Genomic DNA, 17,374 nt, shown 5'->3' with positions numbered 1-17,374 from the left:
CAGGCGTGAGCCAACACGCGTGGCCAAAAAATTTCCATTTTTAATTGCAGGGTCTGGGGAATTAAAATGCATCCGTAATTTCTTGCATCTCTCCGCTCGGGCTTGCATGAATGTAGAGGGATGGGGAGGACTTCTTGAGGCAAGCATCCCCCTCTTGTCGCCTGCCAACTAGAGAGAGAGGGCTGTGATTTATCTCACTTTAATCAGGAAGGACCCGATGGGTGGATGGAGAGGACTGATGGCTTTGTTGCTCCATGTGGGAAAGAAACGGATAGAGTGAATTTGTGTATGATCCCTAAGGAGCAAGCGTCTTTGTGCTCTATTTCTTTTTGACCTGGAGCCCCTGAAAGCAAGCTAGTTACAAGTTGAAATAGGCCGTTTCTAAAATGTGATTTTGTTTGTGTATGAGCCTTGATTACAAAGGGGAAAAAAACCCGGTTAATTTACATACACCACAGGTAGTGCAGGATCCCCTGGGCTGTCTTTTCAGGTATCAGGAAACTTTGATGAAAGTCGCTTGTCTCATCTAGGAGTCATTTCATATTGTTTAGCAGAGCCTGGTATTAACATTTCCTTCCAACTGTTTACTGGAATCTGTGTGTTCCCTTCAAGTGATGCATACTAGGTGCACAGGCTTCCTGCCACTGTCATCCTAATCTTTCCGTGCAGACAGGAGCAGAGGGGAGAGCGCTAAGCCAGGCCCCAGCTTGCTTTTCTTTCCTGACACAGCCCGGCTCCGCTGCACTTCTCAGCTCTTGCTCTAGGTGGTGCTGTTTGACCATTTTCTTCATGTGACCCTCCACTCGGTAATATAAATTCATTCGGAGGATGACCTGATATAAAAAAAAAATTCCTTTTGATTAGTAGAATCAACTTGTTTCTTCACACGATACTCTTCCCACTGAGACACATGGAGACAATTCTGACTCCAGGTTTGCAACCTTGAGATTTCTCTCAGATGCAATAAAAAAAACAAAAAAGCATTTTGAGTGGCACAGTGATGCCTAGTGCATGATCATGTTTGTCTGCTCAAACATTAAAGGGAAACTGGTGGGTTTGAGGATGCCCAGCAGCACGACAGCTGCCAATGTAAATGAGCCGTATAGAGAGAGAGGGGGCGGGAGGGGACTACAAACTTCAGAATATGAGCTGATCGTTTATAAGTTAAAAAAAAAAAAAAAAGTCAAAAGGGAGCCCAGGATGGTGCAGGAAAAAGGAGAAAGGAAGATTTTCCTTGCAGCTAATCAGGAGAGTTAATAAGGGCTGATTACATGAGTGGAAGCCTTAAGTTCTTTTTTTAAAAAAATGTGAAAGTTTGCATGTATGTATGTATGTATGTATGTATAGCTTCGTGTATTACCATTATTATTGCAATCAGCAAATGGATTTACTTCCTTTATCTCATGGGCTCCTTCCCACTCACTTCTGGCAGCACATTTTCCTTTCTCCTTCATCCCAGAACACCAAAGAACAGATGCGCTTCCTAACCCTGGCTCCAGGGGACTTTATACAATGTAAACAGTGCACCTCTAACGTGGTTCACCGCTTAGAGAACGTGTGTCCCATTTTAAAAGTGTGACTCCTTTATATTTTGCAGTGCTTATTTTAATAAGAGACATTGGACTTGTGACGTATTTTTCATGGAGGAGTGAGCTTAATGGTTGAAAGTAATCGATAAACTTGTTTTTCCTCTGATGCCATCAGCCAAGATCCTATGGCAATAGTAAGAGGATGATCCTGGGCTGGCACCCCCTCCATAACATATTTGGACCATGTTTTTCCCCCAGAATGCACATGCAATAGCTTTGGTTTGGTAAGAGAGAGATGGTGTACTTGGTTTCCTTCTGTCACACTTTTGGTGAAATGAATTAGACTTTTAAATCAGGAAATTCAGCGAGATGAGTTAGATTTTTACACAAGAGCAGTGGAGGACTTCCAGCTGGTTGGGGGAATGATACGGAAATGTCTTGCTAAATCAGGGTCTGGTGGAATGCTGCTCCCCTGGCAGGCTCCTCTTCACAGGGAGCAATCTGTGGGTTGCTTATAGAACAGAGCGAGCAGGAGGCATAGCATGGTCTTGCTCATGGGAAGACCCGGTGTTCAGATGTTTGTCATTAGGAACTGGGTGTGGGCTTTTTCAAGTTAAACTGAAGCAGCAGTTCTATTAGGAAGAGCCTCCCAGATCAGCATCTTCTGTTTCTGGATACTCTCCCTTTGAAAAGCCAGATTTCAGCGAAAAGCTTTGCTAATGGTGAAATTGCACAACTGAAACCCTATGGGAGCAATGGGAAAGATGGAGAAAGAGGTGGTTATATCATGTACTTCAACAGTTTATTTAGAGGCTGTTGACGTTAGAATAACAAGCCAAGACAAACAAAAATACTCATTTTGGATGAAAATATTGTCTTTTCATGTTATTATAGATAGCTGAGTCCTAAGACTTATACAGAAACACATTTTCCTAACGAGTGGCTGATTTTTCTGGTTGTGCAAGTAATATCCAAATTATTGTACAAATTTTTGGCTCAGGAGCAAACATTGTATTGCATATTGAGCTAATCACTTGCCCTTTCTAAGGTAAGCCCTTACCTCTGCTTTCCCTTCATCTTGTCATTTCTGTTTGTTGGGTACAGGTTTCCTGTTGGTTCTTTCTGTTGGCTCTGATGTAACATGAATGAAGTTCTTAACATCCTTTCAGACATAAACACAACTTAGCTCATTGTTTCTGAGTTCATATAGAGGTTTTCTTGTCCCTGAGACTTTCGTGTCAGACAGCTGGATGTTGCTGTGTTCAAGGCTCTACATGTTGATTTTGTATCCTACAACGTTACTGATTTCACCTATCCGTTCAGTTCTAACAGTTTTCAAATTTTATTTATTTGTTTTTGTTTTTTAAATATTGTATGTTTCATTTTAGAGTCAGGAGGGTAGATGTACAGGTTTCTTAAACAGGTATATTGCATGGTGCTGAGGTTTGGGCTTCTAATGATCCCACCACCCAAGCAGTGAGCATAGTAATCGATAGGTAGTTTTTCAACCCTTGCTCCCACCATCCTTCCCTCCCACCTTTGGAGTCCCCCAGTGTCTATTGTTCCCTTCTTTGTGTTGAGTTCTAACCTTTTTTTAGTGAAGTTTGTAGGGTTTTCTATATATAAAAAGATCATGCCGTCAGTAGAGACAGTTTCACCTCTTCCTTTCCTATTAGGATGCCTTTTATTTCTTTCTTTTGCCTAATTACCCTGAGAAGTGGTGTCTGTGGGCATCCTTGTCTTGTTCCTGATGGTAGAGGAAAAGTTTCAACTTCTCACCATTGATTATGGTGTTAGCTATGGGTTTGTCATATATGGCCTTTATTTTGTTGGGATACAGTCCCTCAATACGTGATCTGTTGGGTGTTTTTTTTTTTCACCATGAAAGGGTTTCGAATTTTGTCAAAAGCTTTTTCTATATCTATTGTGATGGCCATATAGTTTCTATCCTTTATTTTTCTAATATGGTATATTATATGTATTGATTTGCTTATGTTGAACCATGACATGATCATGGTGAATGATTCTTTCAATGTGCTATTGAATTTGGTTTGCTAGGATTTTGTTGAGGATTTTTGCATCTATGTAGATCAAGGATATTGGCCTGTCATTTTCCTTTCTTGTAGTGTTCTTGTCTGGCTTTGGAATCAGGGTAATGCTGGCCCTGTAAGATGAGTTTAGTAGTATTCCCTCCACTTCAGCTTTTTGGAAGAGTTTGAGAAGGACTGGTATTAGTTCTTCTTAAAATATTTGGTAGAATTAAACTGGGAAGCCATCAGGTTTTGGGTTTTTCATTGATAGGAGACATTTTCTTACTGATTCAACCTCCTTGCTTGCTATTAGTCTGTTCAGATTTTTAAATTTCTTCATGAGTCAATCTTGGTAGGTTTTATGTGTCTGGGAATTTATCTGTTTCTTCTAGATGATCCAATTAGTTAGTGTGTAATTATACCTAGCAGTTTCTTAGGATCCTTTGTATTTCTGTGATATTGGCTATGATGTTTCATCTTTCATTTCTGATTTTATGCTCTATTGAAAACACGAGGCATAGCAGGTAGGGGGCACTGGTCAGGACTTGGGGTATAAACTGGCAGATGTTAAGGTGGGTGATTCTGGTTAACTCAGAAACTCTGAAGTCCCGTGTGGAAGAATTAACTGTCTGTACTCACCTAGTAATGTATATCCTTGGTCAAAAAAGATCCAGCTGAGAATGTTGGATGAAGGGACCAAATCAATATTCATCATTATATTGAAAACAAGTCAGATTGGCTGTGGTCTTTTGACAGCAGGTCAGTGGCTAAGTCTATTTGAACAAAGTTAGGGCAGGTTCAAGGGAGAATCCTGAGATCGGTATTCTTTGTTCCATACAAACTTGCCTTTCAGTTTCTTCTCCCCATGCCTCCAGGATGTCCCTGCACAGCCCGTAGGGCCCCCTCCTTCAGTACCTTGCCTTACGAAGGGGAGAAAATGAGTTTTCCAATGTTAGCATATATTTAGCCTTCCAAAACTTTCTATTTCTATTTTAGGGGAGCTCTAGGAAAACAGCAGATTACTCTAAATCCCCAGGTAAAAATCTGAAATGGTGGAATTTCATATGACCAGGAGACATATTTTGGGGCAAGTGGGCTTTTTACAATCACTTGGACATGAAGGCATCTGCTTCTTCTATGCCTAAAATAGTCCTTCAATTTAGTAGTTTAATTCCTCTTCCTCTTTTTCAAATTTCAAGACAATACATGTAGTGACTGAACAATTTGGATCCAAGTTTCACTATTTAACTGCCAGTGTGACCTTGGGCGAGTCACTTAATCTTTTCAAGGCTCAATTTCATCATGTAAAGTAGAAGTACAAACAATCCCTGACTTAGAATATTTTGACTTATGATTTTTCAACTTTAAGCTAGTTTGAAAGCAATACACATTCAGCAGAAGCTGTACTTTGAGTACTCATACAACCATTCTGTTTTCCACTTTCAGTACAGTATTCATTATATTACATGAGATATTCAAAGCCCACTTTATTATAAAATGGGCTTTCTGTTAGATGATTTTGCCTAACTGTAGGTTAATGTGAGTGTTTAAGGTAGGCCGAGCTAAGCTATGATGTTTAGTAGGTTAAGTGTATTAAATGCATTTTCAGCTTACAATATTTTCATAAGTTTATTGGAATATAACCCCATTGTAAATTGAGGGGTATTTGTAATAATGATATCTCTTCAAGGAGACTTTGTGAGCCTCTCATAGGAAAATGCATACACAGATGCATATAAATATATAATCTTTCTTTTCCATACATATGATATTCTTTAAGGATATTCAAAAATCTGGAAACAGTTGCCTCCAGGGAGATAATTGGTAGTGGGTTGGGAAACTTTTAACGGTATACGCTTTTGTACCTTTTGCATTTTGAATCGGATGAATGTATAATCTACATAAAATATTAAGATTAAAACATCACCGAATAACTTATCAGGAGTTTGGTGAACATAAGGGAAGGCCACCTATGGTGGCTGTATTTTATTCAGTGTTGGTCACTGTTGGGCACTTCATAGAGCTTATTTCATTTCATCCTCACAAGCGCCGTAGGAGGAAGGGGCCCCAGAGGGATTCATGGTTAGAACAGCAGAGTAGGAGCATTTGGCAGCTATGTTCTGTGTAGGTGATAACTTTAAAGATATTTTTGTTATAAAATGTTTCAAACATACAAAAAATATAGAGAAGCAGTTTTCTATAGTTATTAAATATTCTTAATGGGTAGTCACAGAAATTATCATCCAAAGTGGGATATTCTTGAGAGAAAAAGGAGGTTCTATTTATAATTATGGTGGGATAACAAACTTAAGATGAACAGCTCTGGACAAACTGGGTTGTATGCTCCCTGGAAAACAAGGATTACTGTAAATGTGAGTCCCGCCTTGTGCTTCTCTCTGTCCCACCAAGAAAATATGATCTTGATACAGATGTTCATTGTGTCAAGGCAACCATGGCAACCATGATCTAGATACACTGTTCAAGTTTTATGCTGATCCTACCTATATATGTCTCAGGAACTTTCCAGAGTTTCCTTTGAGTGCTTCTAAATTTTGCATAAATGGTATGTTGTCCCTTGTCTCTTTTTAAAACCAGTAAGCCATTTTCCCTTCTTTTCCTGGAAAATTAAAGGAACAAAGACCAGGAAATAACAACGTATTAGCTAAGGTTCTGTTGATTGAAAGCAACAGAACCTAATTCTGGCTAGCTTAAACCATGCTAGGATTTAATGAAGAATACTGCAGAATCTTAGATATCTTATGACTGGGAAAGAGGAGGTTCAGGCAGTTCCTGGGATGTCAGCAACAGGTAGCTGTCAACTAACTGCCCCCACACCACCCACTGCTGCTGTCATCAATATAGCACACCACGATGGCTCCCAGCCTCCGTACGTCTGGGTTCCGGTGTTCAAATTCTAGAGACAGCAAGAGAAATCCCATTGAGTCAGGGATCCTTCCCTGGGTCGCACTCCCTGCATATGGTCAGAAATGCAGGATTATGTACTAAAGACACAGCTAAAGAGGACCCACTTCACTGTTTTGGGACCATTTGCATGGGAGGCAAAATTGTGAGCTACTCACTTAAAGAGGTGATAACCATAAGTTTGCAGGAAAAAAAAAAATTGGAGAAGAGAAGGATAACACTATCCTATGGTTTCTTCTGAAAATGGACGAAGGGAACAGCATTTCCATTTGGAAATTCTCTCCTGGCATTTCAATATTTATGGATTCTGAATTCTGAGAAAAATCAGTTGAGAAATTAGGAAAATGGGAAGGAACATTCTAATTTTCCTGTGAAAATTACAGCTTAATAGTCAGTATAGAGAACTTACTGGCTTGAAGAAATGCACTGACTTCAAGTCAAGCAAGATGAGGAAGCACTGACATGTGGAGATGAAAGTTAAGGTGAACAGGACAGGAGCAGTAAAGGAGCCTCAGTCAGACTTTCTTGTATCTGTTGCTGTGTTACAAGTGTGTGTTCATGGCCTTGTCCACTGCTAACCGTGAACCATTTCTGCAAATAAATATTAATGTGTTCATAGGCATAGTATATGTTTTACAAATCCTATGAGAGGTTTTCTAAGAAATGCCAAGTTTTAGAAACAAAATATGCCCTTAAATCGGCAACTTTGACAGTTGCTTCTTTCTAGTGCTATTCATCTTGCCAGGAGATCAGAATGTTATGTTATTTAAATGGTATTGGAGGGGATGATTGATGCCTTGTTTAACAATGTCATGTAAACAATGATTAAAGCATTAAGTATTTGTGGTGTTACCTTTCAATCTTTAAAGGACTTTTCTTTAGCATTTATTTTGTGATAATATTCATTTCTTTTTAATGTTTTCTCTATTAATGCTATTGGATTTTATAATCTTGTTACAATATGTTGGCTCATAATAATAATAAATCATCATTTGTTATCATATCTTTTTAAAAGAGAAGACTACTAAAACTTTTCATATAATCCTGTTACAGAAAAAAAACGACTATTTGCTTGTTATTATAGTCACTTATTATTTTTAAAAAACTTGTAAGTGAAGTGTTATGAAAATCATATGAATTTGGGAATTCCCAAGCATTCTCAGAAATTCTATTTCCTTGTTCCCAAATCCCAGTGATTAATATCTGCCAGGAGTCAGAAAACAGTGAAAGGAAGTAACATCCTATGTTGGATACCTGGTAGGGTTAGTGAAGAAACGTTATTGCTGAGCTCTGTGTTACGCTCACGAATGATGCCATTGAGGAAGTCACGCTTGTTGAAAGGAACACAGATACACAAAGAGTTTTGCTGCTGTCTGTTGGATAAGAACCCCCTGGTCGATTTCAGCTCCTACTGCAAGTTACAAAAATCAATCCAATGATAAATGAAAAGTGGCCAGTGTGCTGGGAAATAACTTATTTTTTGGCTTCAGAGGAAATTTTAGAAACAGTGCCAAGTGAAACGTAAAAACAAACTACGAAGACGTTCATGAATTTCCCTCTGAAGCTGACAGCCGTATTTTAGCAGATGGAACTCCTACTATTAGCCCAACTCTTGGGTTGAAACAGTGTGTCCAGGAAACCCTATGTTAAAATGCAATGTGTTGGGGATATTGTTCCTCTATTTGCTTGAGTTAATTTTCAAATTAGTGTACTCTTGCTTAGCTGTGCTCTGAGGGAATGAAGAAAAGATTGGTAAACTCTGATGGAGAACACTGGTCAGGCAGGGCACATAGAATCCCTGGGGATGGTGGTTCCTGACAAATGGGGGAGGAGGCCCTGAGCCAGGCTTGGGCTGGGCTGGAGGAACATGAAGATGGGATCTACTCACAACCCCCAAAACTGAGGGGTCCTGGTAACACATTATTTCACCCTCAGCCATGCAAATTCATTATTTTTATGGATAAAATAGCTTTAATAACCTAATTTACATTGAAATGTTAAAATATTTATATAGAGATTAGAAATATTTATATAGAGATTATTGGGAATCCCCTCCTAAAGCCCAAACATAAAAACTACCAAAAAAAAAAAATTCCGTGTAGGCTAAGATTGCAAATGACTGATGGAATGTAATTTAAATTAAACATGGAAAATATATTTCCTCTTTAATAAAGATCTAAATTCTATTCTTTTTAGGAGCCTTCAGAAATGAAATTCAACTATTAAAAAAAGTATAGAGAAGCCTTTAGAAAAGAAACTTTTCTTTTGCCGTATTATATATTAAAGAACTTTGATGAGAATAGTTCTAAAGTGTTTAATAATCGATTACACTGATGTTTCTAGGTATCGTGGGGAACACCTAGAAATTAAATCTTCATCTTTGGCAGATCAGAGGCCTATTATTTTTAGGTAAAACAATTAAAATCTGCTTTTAATAAATCACAAATTTTGCAAGTTAGCCATTAATAGTAAGTGCTTTTCAAAGTTTGGCCCAATACATGAAAAAGCCAGAAAAACATACCTGCATTAGTTTTGCCCATCACCTTCTTATGCTGGCCTCAGGAGATTTATTAACAGCATTCAATATTTTAGGTAGGCTGGATGTGGTGGCTCATGCATGTAATCCCAGCACTTTGGGAGGCTGAGGTGGGAGGATGGCTTGAGACCAGGAGTTCAAGACCAGCCTGGTCAACCTAGTGAGCCCCTCGGTCTCTCTGAAAAGAAAAAAAATTTAGGTATCCTGTGGCTACCTCCAAAAACAAACTCCAGAGGAACTGAATTTTTTTTTTTATTTCATGTGTTGGGATAATGGCTTCTTTTGCAGTTACTTACGAAGAATTTAAGGGTCAGTAAAAATATTTTTTCATCCTTAATAACATGAATTCTCTAATTTGTGTGTGATATAATGCTAGATATTGTGCCAAAAGTGTTACATAGACATAATCCATGCCCATTTTCAAAGATAATACTAATATAGAGAATAAGAATCATTATTATCGTAGTAATTATTATTTTAGTAATAGTAGTAATAATCAAAACAATTACATCAAACACTTATTAAACCCTTATTATGTGATAGGTACTGTGTAAGCAATTTCCACATATTAGCTCCTTAAATGTGATCACTAACCCCATGAGGTAGGTAGCATTATGTCCATTTTATAGATGCAGAAACTGAGCTTTGAAGAGGGAAAGCAACTTGCCCAAGGCCATGCAGGCAGTCATTGATAAGGGTGGGGAGCGAGAAGTTGAAGTCTGAGATGTAAGTTCACAGACACGAGTACACAAACACGTACAAGATACTCGTATGACATGTGGGGTTGCTTGAAATATGTAATTCACTTTCCCCAGCACAAGAAAGTGTTTGGACAGATTTCAAAGGGATCTAACACTTCCTCAGAGGACTGCCCTACGACATTTTTCCGTGTGCTTTTCTGCCTCTTGTCCTATACTTTTGGCATTTCTTCTGCTCTTAGAGGCAATGAGTCAACAGCATATTTTTAGCACCTCATGTGTGCATAGAAGTGGCCCCTGACTCAATGGGAGTGTATAACTACCATGGGCCAAATCAGTGTGCTTTCCTGTTAGCCAGGGGATTATAGAAGAACACGCTCCCCTGATTCCAACAGAACTTGCTGCCACTCTGATGTCTTCATTGTAAGGCCTCTAAATGAATGTTCAAGAAATTCATGTTAAAGGCACGTGTCATATGTGTAACTTGTAAACATTTGTGTACTTGCCTCTGTGTCCTTACACCTCAGGCTTCAACTCTTGTTTTTACCTTTATCAATGACTACCTGTGTGCTGTGTGGCTTTGGACCAATTGCTCACCCCCTCTAAAGCTCAGTTTCTGCATCTGTAAAATGGATATAATGCCATATATACATAGATATAGATATACATACACCAATATATATACACACATATATATGTGTGTATATACATATATATATAATATACAAACTGAAATATATAGTTATATAAATATTTCAGTTTAAGTTTCAAAAATCACTGGAGGGTATTTTTATAATACCCTTCAGCAATTTTACCTGCTGCCTTTGCACATTCTGGTGAATTTCTAAATGGAAGTCTGATAGAGATTAATCTTTTAATGCATCATAAATAAAAAAGAAAATCACAGAATGATGTAGCTGGAGAGGACCCTGGGGATCTAGTGTTTCATGAAAGATTAATGTCCTTGATCTGTTTGTAAGTGTTTTGGAAAAATCTTCCATGGTCAAATAAAACTTGGCAATGTTGGATTAAAGTTAAATAGGTTTTTTTTTTTCCTGCAGAACTTCATAGTCTTTAATATGCTAATATGTTTTGTGAATCTACAAGGAATGAAGTGTTTCAATGCTTATTTTACCCAGATTCTCATTTTGGGACAGGCTGGTCAAGCTGAGTCAGCTAGTATATTCTCTAGATGGAGATGATGGCTGATGCCTTTTTGAGAGCAAGAGAGTCCCCAGGGGAAGCAAAGGTGTATCAGTTGCTCCATTTCATGCCAAGGATCCTCAGTCTTTAGAGGCTCAGAGAAGGCTGAAAGGCTACTCTAGGCTATCAGGGCTACCATTCATTGTGACCCATGCTACAGAGAAGCTTTGAGCTCAGTGCAAAGGAGTGACCATCCCTTGAGAATCAGGAAAATTTATTTATTCCTGACCTAGTCCACTGAGGGCATACAAGGAATGGGGCAGGGGAGTGTCACCAGCTATGGTTACAAGCTAGTCTGATTCTCTTTCATTAAGAAAACTGGTCCCTGTGAGTTTAGATTGGGAAGCACCAGGTTAAAAAATGTTTAGGCCAGGAGTGGTGGCCACTGTACTCCAGCCTGGGTGACAGAGTGAGAATCTGTCTTAAAAAAAAAAAAGTTAAGTGATGTCTTCTGTTGAGGACATCTCAGAACTTTTAATATGAAAGTGTGCATTGTGAAGAATGGGAGTAGAGTGTACAGGAGTTTTAAAAGCTACTTGGTCATGAAACTCTTGCTTTGTGCAGGATTCGAGGGGCACTAACATTCTGAGGAAAATATTTTGGGAAACATTGATCTAATCCAAACTTCTCATTTTACCAGCAAACAACTGTGGGGCCCTCTAAGTTTCCTTTCTCCATCATTGTGACAAATTCATTGGAATTAATTCAATTAAACCTGGGGTCAGCTTTGAAGAGATTTATTTAGCAGGTAAATCTGTTTTGTACATTTTGAGGGAGTTCTGAGTTTCCATAGTCAAAAACCACAGATCAATTTAACCAACCTTTATGGAATATCACCTATGGCCCAAAGACCCTTTAGCTACAGTGATGGTCTACAAAAATATAAACTGTAATTCTTGCAATACAGGAGATTAGTAATAATGGTAAATATAATGATGATGACACCATGAATAGCTAACATTTATTGAATGCCTTTCTATTAGTCAGGCACTTTACTAAGTATTTTAATCCTCCCAACAATTTATGAGGTAGGGATTATAATAATTCCCATCTTATAGTGAGGACACTGAGGTTAGGAAATTATCCTAGCCTAAATGTTAAGTATAAGCATGAATAGAAAGGTGTTATCAGCCTATAAGACATTCCTTTATGAGTGATACAAAGTCCTATATAAATTCAGAGGAAAGAAAAGTGGTTTTAGAAATCCTTGATCAGTGAGTGTGAAGCATGTGGTGGCCCGGTTACTGTTTGGTTGCCCATCTGTCCTCCCTCTGGGGATCAGCACCCCCTTACTTTGGAAGAATTGTTTTCCTTTTCACTGTAAGGTTCTTTCTGGCTATGCGATGGGGCACATTGCCTCAAACTAGCCCTGTTCCAGTCTTTGAGAACCTTGAAATTGGAACCAAGGGAAGAGGATTGCCTCTTGAATGGTAATTCTCTAAAATCTAGTCTGAGGTGCTGGTGCCTAATCCCTGGGTCTGTGGAAGGAGCTGGGCTGTGAGAGGGGAGGATGATGTTGATGTCAAGAGAGAGGCAGGTGCTAGGAGCAGAGAGATGGAGGCCTGGAGGGTTTCTGGGCTTCTCTGAGGCTTAGGGTTTGGATCATTGTCTTCGTTACTGGAACAAAGGATTTACCATACCTGCTCTTCTGGGAATGAAACTGTCCTGCTTTGCAAAATAAAGTGTCATTAGAAAGAGATCTTAAAAACCCCACACCATAGACAGGTGCACAGATCCGTAGAAGTGTTAAAGTTCTGTCTGTTGGATGCTAAGCCAAGACTCTTAAGTATGTTCTAAAGAGAAACTGGTGTGTGTAGGCTGTGCACTCCCAGGGAGATAAAAAGTTAGGAACTTTATGGGTTGGGCTTGGTGGCTCCCACCTGTAATCCCAGCACTGTGGGAGGCTAAAGTGGGCAGATTGATTGAGCTGAGGAGTTCGAGACCAGCCTAGGCAACATGGTGAAACCCCATGTCTACAAAAACTACAAAAATTAGCTGGGCGTGGTGGCATGTACCTGTAGGCGGGAGGATCGCTTGAGCCCAAGAGGGAGAGGGTGCAGTGAGCCATGATTGTGCCACTGCACTCCACCTGGGTGACAGGAACTTTATGGGGAATGGGATCTTGGAGACTGAGTAGAGACTAGAGGAAAAAAAAAAAAAACTACCTCCCCAACTGGCCACACTATTCTTTTAAAAAAATGTTAATTGACAAATTAAAATTGTATGTATTTATGGAGGTATAATGTGATGTTATGATATATGTGTACTTTGTGGAATAATTAAATCCAGATAATTAATAGATTCATCACCTCAAAACCTATCTTTTTTGTGGTGAGAACATTTGAAATTTATTGTCTTAGCAATTTTGAAATACACAATACTTCATTGTTAACTACAGTCACCATGCTGTGCTGTAGATCTCAACAAAATGTATTCTTCCTGTCTCAACTAAAACATTGTACTCTTTGACAACATTTCCCCATTCCTCTCACCCCCTCCAAAAACACCCATTCTTTATGTTGAAGAGAATGGCTAAAAAGTCCCAGCAGGTTTCAACTGACGGCTTCAGTGGTTGTCCCATCACACTTCAATGTTATTAATAGAAAGGGGAGGGGCAATACATAATTCGGACAGGCGGAAAGTACCATTGTAACCACTTTCCTGACTTCACAGAAAAAGTCCTCTTGTTTTCATCTGTAAAATGGGAACTGCGTGAATACCATTCTTCTTTTCTTCAGCCTCCAAAGAAAAAACAGATGCAAAGCCTTTTATCAATTGCAAAACAGTATACAATGTGTGTTATTACTCACAGTTGTCTTACTGTGACCAAACACTTTATAAGCCTGTGGCAAGTCAGCCTTACTCTCAGGAAGTGGACAATATTTGGGGAAGGAGAGGCAGCAGGATCTTTCAGGACAGTAGCCTTGGTGGGTCCAAAAATTCCTTGAGCGAAATGGGAGACAAAACTTTCTTCCTGCTTTGGGGTTTATCCTGTTAGTCTTTTCTCTCTTCACTCCTATTTTCTATGGAGAATTTCCTGGTTTTGGAGGTTGGGTGCGTTTTATGGAGAGGAGGCAGAACATCTTTAGCTCCAGCAGAATGAAAGGATACATGCAAAGGAACCTAGCACAGTATGTGGTACCCAGTTCCCCTTTAACTTGGCTTTATTCATTCACTCCTGGTAGGGCATTAATAAGGGATTTAGCCCCCTCCTATTGAAAACGATTAATTCCGGGAAGAGTTCAGGCAGTGTGGACAGATACAGTGTAGGCCAAGCCTGTTTCTAAGGCAGGAGCTGGGTAGGGAGGGTGAGAAGGGCGAGAAGAATAGGGAAATATGTGTCGTCTGTGTTGCTGCTGTTGCAACCACCACAACAAACAAACAAGTGAAAAAAAAAAAAAAAAAGAATTGTCCATACCGGAAAGTGTGCTGTTTTGGAGGAGGCTGGGGAAAGTGTGGATGGCTCGAGTGGGTCCTGTTGGATTGAAGTCTGACAGTGGTGATTCCCTTCAACAAATGGTCGGGGTGGGAGGGTACACACACACACACACACACACACACCCCACACGCAGCGCCCAGCCTCCGATTTCAGCGCTGGCAGGAGATAACCATTCTTAGCTCGCCTTTCCAGGGTTATTTTTGGCTGAGGCTGTTCGCTGATGGCAAAAGGTTTCAGCCCCCTCCCAAATCCCTCCCCGTGCTTGTTCTAAAGAGAAACTGGTGCGTGTAGGCTGCGCACTCCCAGGGAGACAGGGAGACGGGCCTGGCGCCGGAGAGGAACCCGGACTCTGCCCAAAGTCTCGCTGCCCGCCGGCTGTTTTCTGGCGGAGGGTGTGCCCCGGAGGGCGGCGATCGCGCCTGAAGGCTGGGGCCAGGCGCGGGTGCAGGCGTCACCGGGGTCGGGCTAGCAGGCCCTGGAATCAGGCTTTTGGGACACCCCGAAAGTGAGTCCAACTTGGGGAGAAACTGAGGGCACCTCGGGCGGTCTGGCAGCGGAGAAGGTGGGCGGGAGAAAACTTTACAGGAAGGCAGAAGCAATCTCCACCGAGGGAGTCAGCGAGCGGCCGCGCGGAGAGGAGGGGCGGGCGGTCCCCAGGCGGGCGGGCGCAGGGCGCCGACCTGCCGGAGAGGGGGCCCGGGCGCGAGGCGGAATCCCGGCGCACGGCCAGGCTGGCGGAGGCCCCCGGCAGGCTGCAGATTCCCTCCGGCCCCGGGAGCCGCAGCAGGACCGGCCAGGAGGCGCCACGGAGGGGAGCCCCATCCTGGTGCTGACAGTGCCCACCGCGCCCTACGAGGACCGGCGGCCGGCCGGCGGCGGGGGTCTGCGGCGACCTACCGGCCTCTTCGAGGGCCAGCGCAACTACCTGCCCAACTTCATCCAGAGCGTGCTGTCGTCCATCGACCTGCCCGACCGTCGGGGCTGCACCATGGTGGTGGGCAGCGACGGCAGGTACTTTAGCAGGACGGCCATCGAGATCGTGGTGCAGATGGCCGCGGCCAACGGGGTGAGTGTCCGGATGCCCCTCGCTTCCCGCCGCGCCGCCGCCATGACCTCTCCTAGCCCTTGTCCCTCTGCTGCCTCCGGGCCCAGCTGGGAGGCTCCTGCCCGGCCCCGGCTTTGCTTCCTCACTCCCGCGTCCTCACCCTCCAGCGCCCCACTCCTGCCTTGCTCGCAGCCTCCCCGGCGCACCCCGGACACTGGGTTCTATTAGTACCTACCGCCCCCAAAAGCCTTGAGGGGTGTCCGTCGTTCCTGGAGCCACTCCGGGCGCCCTGGACTCTTCTCCGACTCTGCACACATCCCGCACCTGCTCATTTTTCTTTCGGACATTCTCTTACCCGGCCCTGTAGATTCCAAGGCAGCTCCCAGTTTTCCATATTGTTCCCAACGCGTTCACTGCCCACAGTCCCCACACAAACTTCTTTCCCAGGCTCACAACATAGTCCCTCTGCCCCGTGCCCTTTTTGCAATAATCTGCCAGTCCCCTAAGTCTTAGCTCTGCCTATTTAACAGTAGTGGTGTCTCAGAACACACACACACACACACACACACACACACACACACACACGATCCCTGACATATTTGGCAAGAGTAGGCCCTGAAGGTTTTTAATATTTTGGTTCTTTAACCCAGTGGAATTACTGAATGATTTATTTAATTAGGGTAGGGATGGAGTGGATCCATTTGTTTGATGCTAAACAGCCTGAGCTCGCAGTTCCCAGGGGGCATATCTCTAAATGGTCTGAAACGAGATTTGCAGTGGTTTTCTTAATGCAATTCCCAACTTCTCTCCAAATGCCTTTTGACATTTGACAACATTTCATGCCTCTTCCCCTTTCACTTTTCATCCTTGTTTTCTCTCCCTTCTCCCACGACCTCGGTAGTCTTCTGCAATCCAGATTCTCAGACTTCGGTTTTTCTCCCTCTGCCCCTTTCCTCTCTGTCCTATAACTAGAAGCACCTTTTGGCATAGACCCGTATCCCAGTTTCCTCTTTCCCAGGTCCAGCAGCATCTCAAGGACATCTACAAGAGGGATACCTAACTTCAGGGGTCTCTGAATGATATGTGGGAAACATCGTCTAAAAAAGTAATTTTATCATTATTCATGCAACCAGACCCACACTCATAGAACTTTTCTTTAAGGGGAGTGTCTTGCAGATGTATAAATGAGTGTTAACATCTTTAAAGGCGAAACTGAACAATTCCCTGGCATTTGAATTCCCTCCTTCCTTCCCAACCCTCTCCTTTTCATTTTCTCATTTATTATTAAAAACATTTTTAAAGGATCTCCATGCTTCATATTTATCTACTATAATTCCTCCTTCTCGGTGTTGCAGGGATGGGGAAAGAGGATTTTTTAAAAAACACAATAAAAAGCAATTGGGAGAAACAGGGCCAGTGGTGTTGGGGTGGGTAGTGGAATTGTGATTTTTGACTCCAGTAGACAATGATGCTGGATATATGGGGTTTGATTTCTCTCTGGCTCCTCACTTGAGATTGATGAAGTTTGGCTAGAATCAGGGAGTTGAAGAGAGGTTGACAAATGGTCTTTCACTCTTCTCTGACAGGCTGTTCCTGTGGAGTGATGGAGAATAATGAGCCTTGGGAGAGCTATGGGAGCTCTCATACTCCTTCCCGAGCCAATTTCTTAGGGAGTGAGAGAAACATGGCCTGTCCAATATTTGTTGTGGGTCAGGATATTTTTGAAGCTACGGTTGTTGATTTGCATGGGAAAATTATTATGTCTTATTATTTCTTGTCCCACTTTACCATAAGGGCTCCTCAGCTTCTTACTTCAATGGGTCTTCCATGACAAACACACTTTATTAACTCTAAGAGTGGAATTTATTTTAACAGATAATTAGCATAGGTCAATATATGCTTAAAATAGAGTCAAATTAAACCTACTAGCTGTTATAAAGGACAGATGACAAAATCCACATAGAAGCATCGA

The 17,374-nt window shown here is 41.7% G+C and overlaps 1 protein-coding gene across 3 annotated transcripts in view; it reads left to right on the top strand.

Moving 5' to 3' along the window:
* The window catches only part of LOC117974809 (MAM and LDL-receptor class A domain-containing protein 1-like), a 72,974-nt gene extending 72,801 nt beyond the window's left edge, over positions 1 to 173 (top strand). For all 3 annotated transcript variants that reach the window (XM_055096755.2, XM_063595771.1, XM_063595770.1), the window contains one exon: positions 51 to 173. The gene's annotated coding sequence lies outside the window, so the exon portion shown is untranslated. The remainder of the gene's footprint in view (positions 1 to 50) is intronic.
* The last annotated feature ends 17,201 nt before the right edge of the window (positions 174 to 17,374 follow it).

Source organism: Pan paniscus, chromosome 14 (assembly GCF_029289425.2).
Source record: "Pan paniscus chromosome 14, NHGRI_mPanPan1-v2.0_pri, whole genome shotgun sequence".
NCBI lineage: Eukaryota > Metazoa > Chordata > Mammalia > Primates > Hominidae > Pan > Pan paniscus.
Note: the sequence above shows the minus strand (reverse complement) of the source record. Positions and strands in the feature narration are given on the sequence as shown.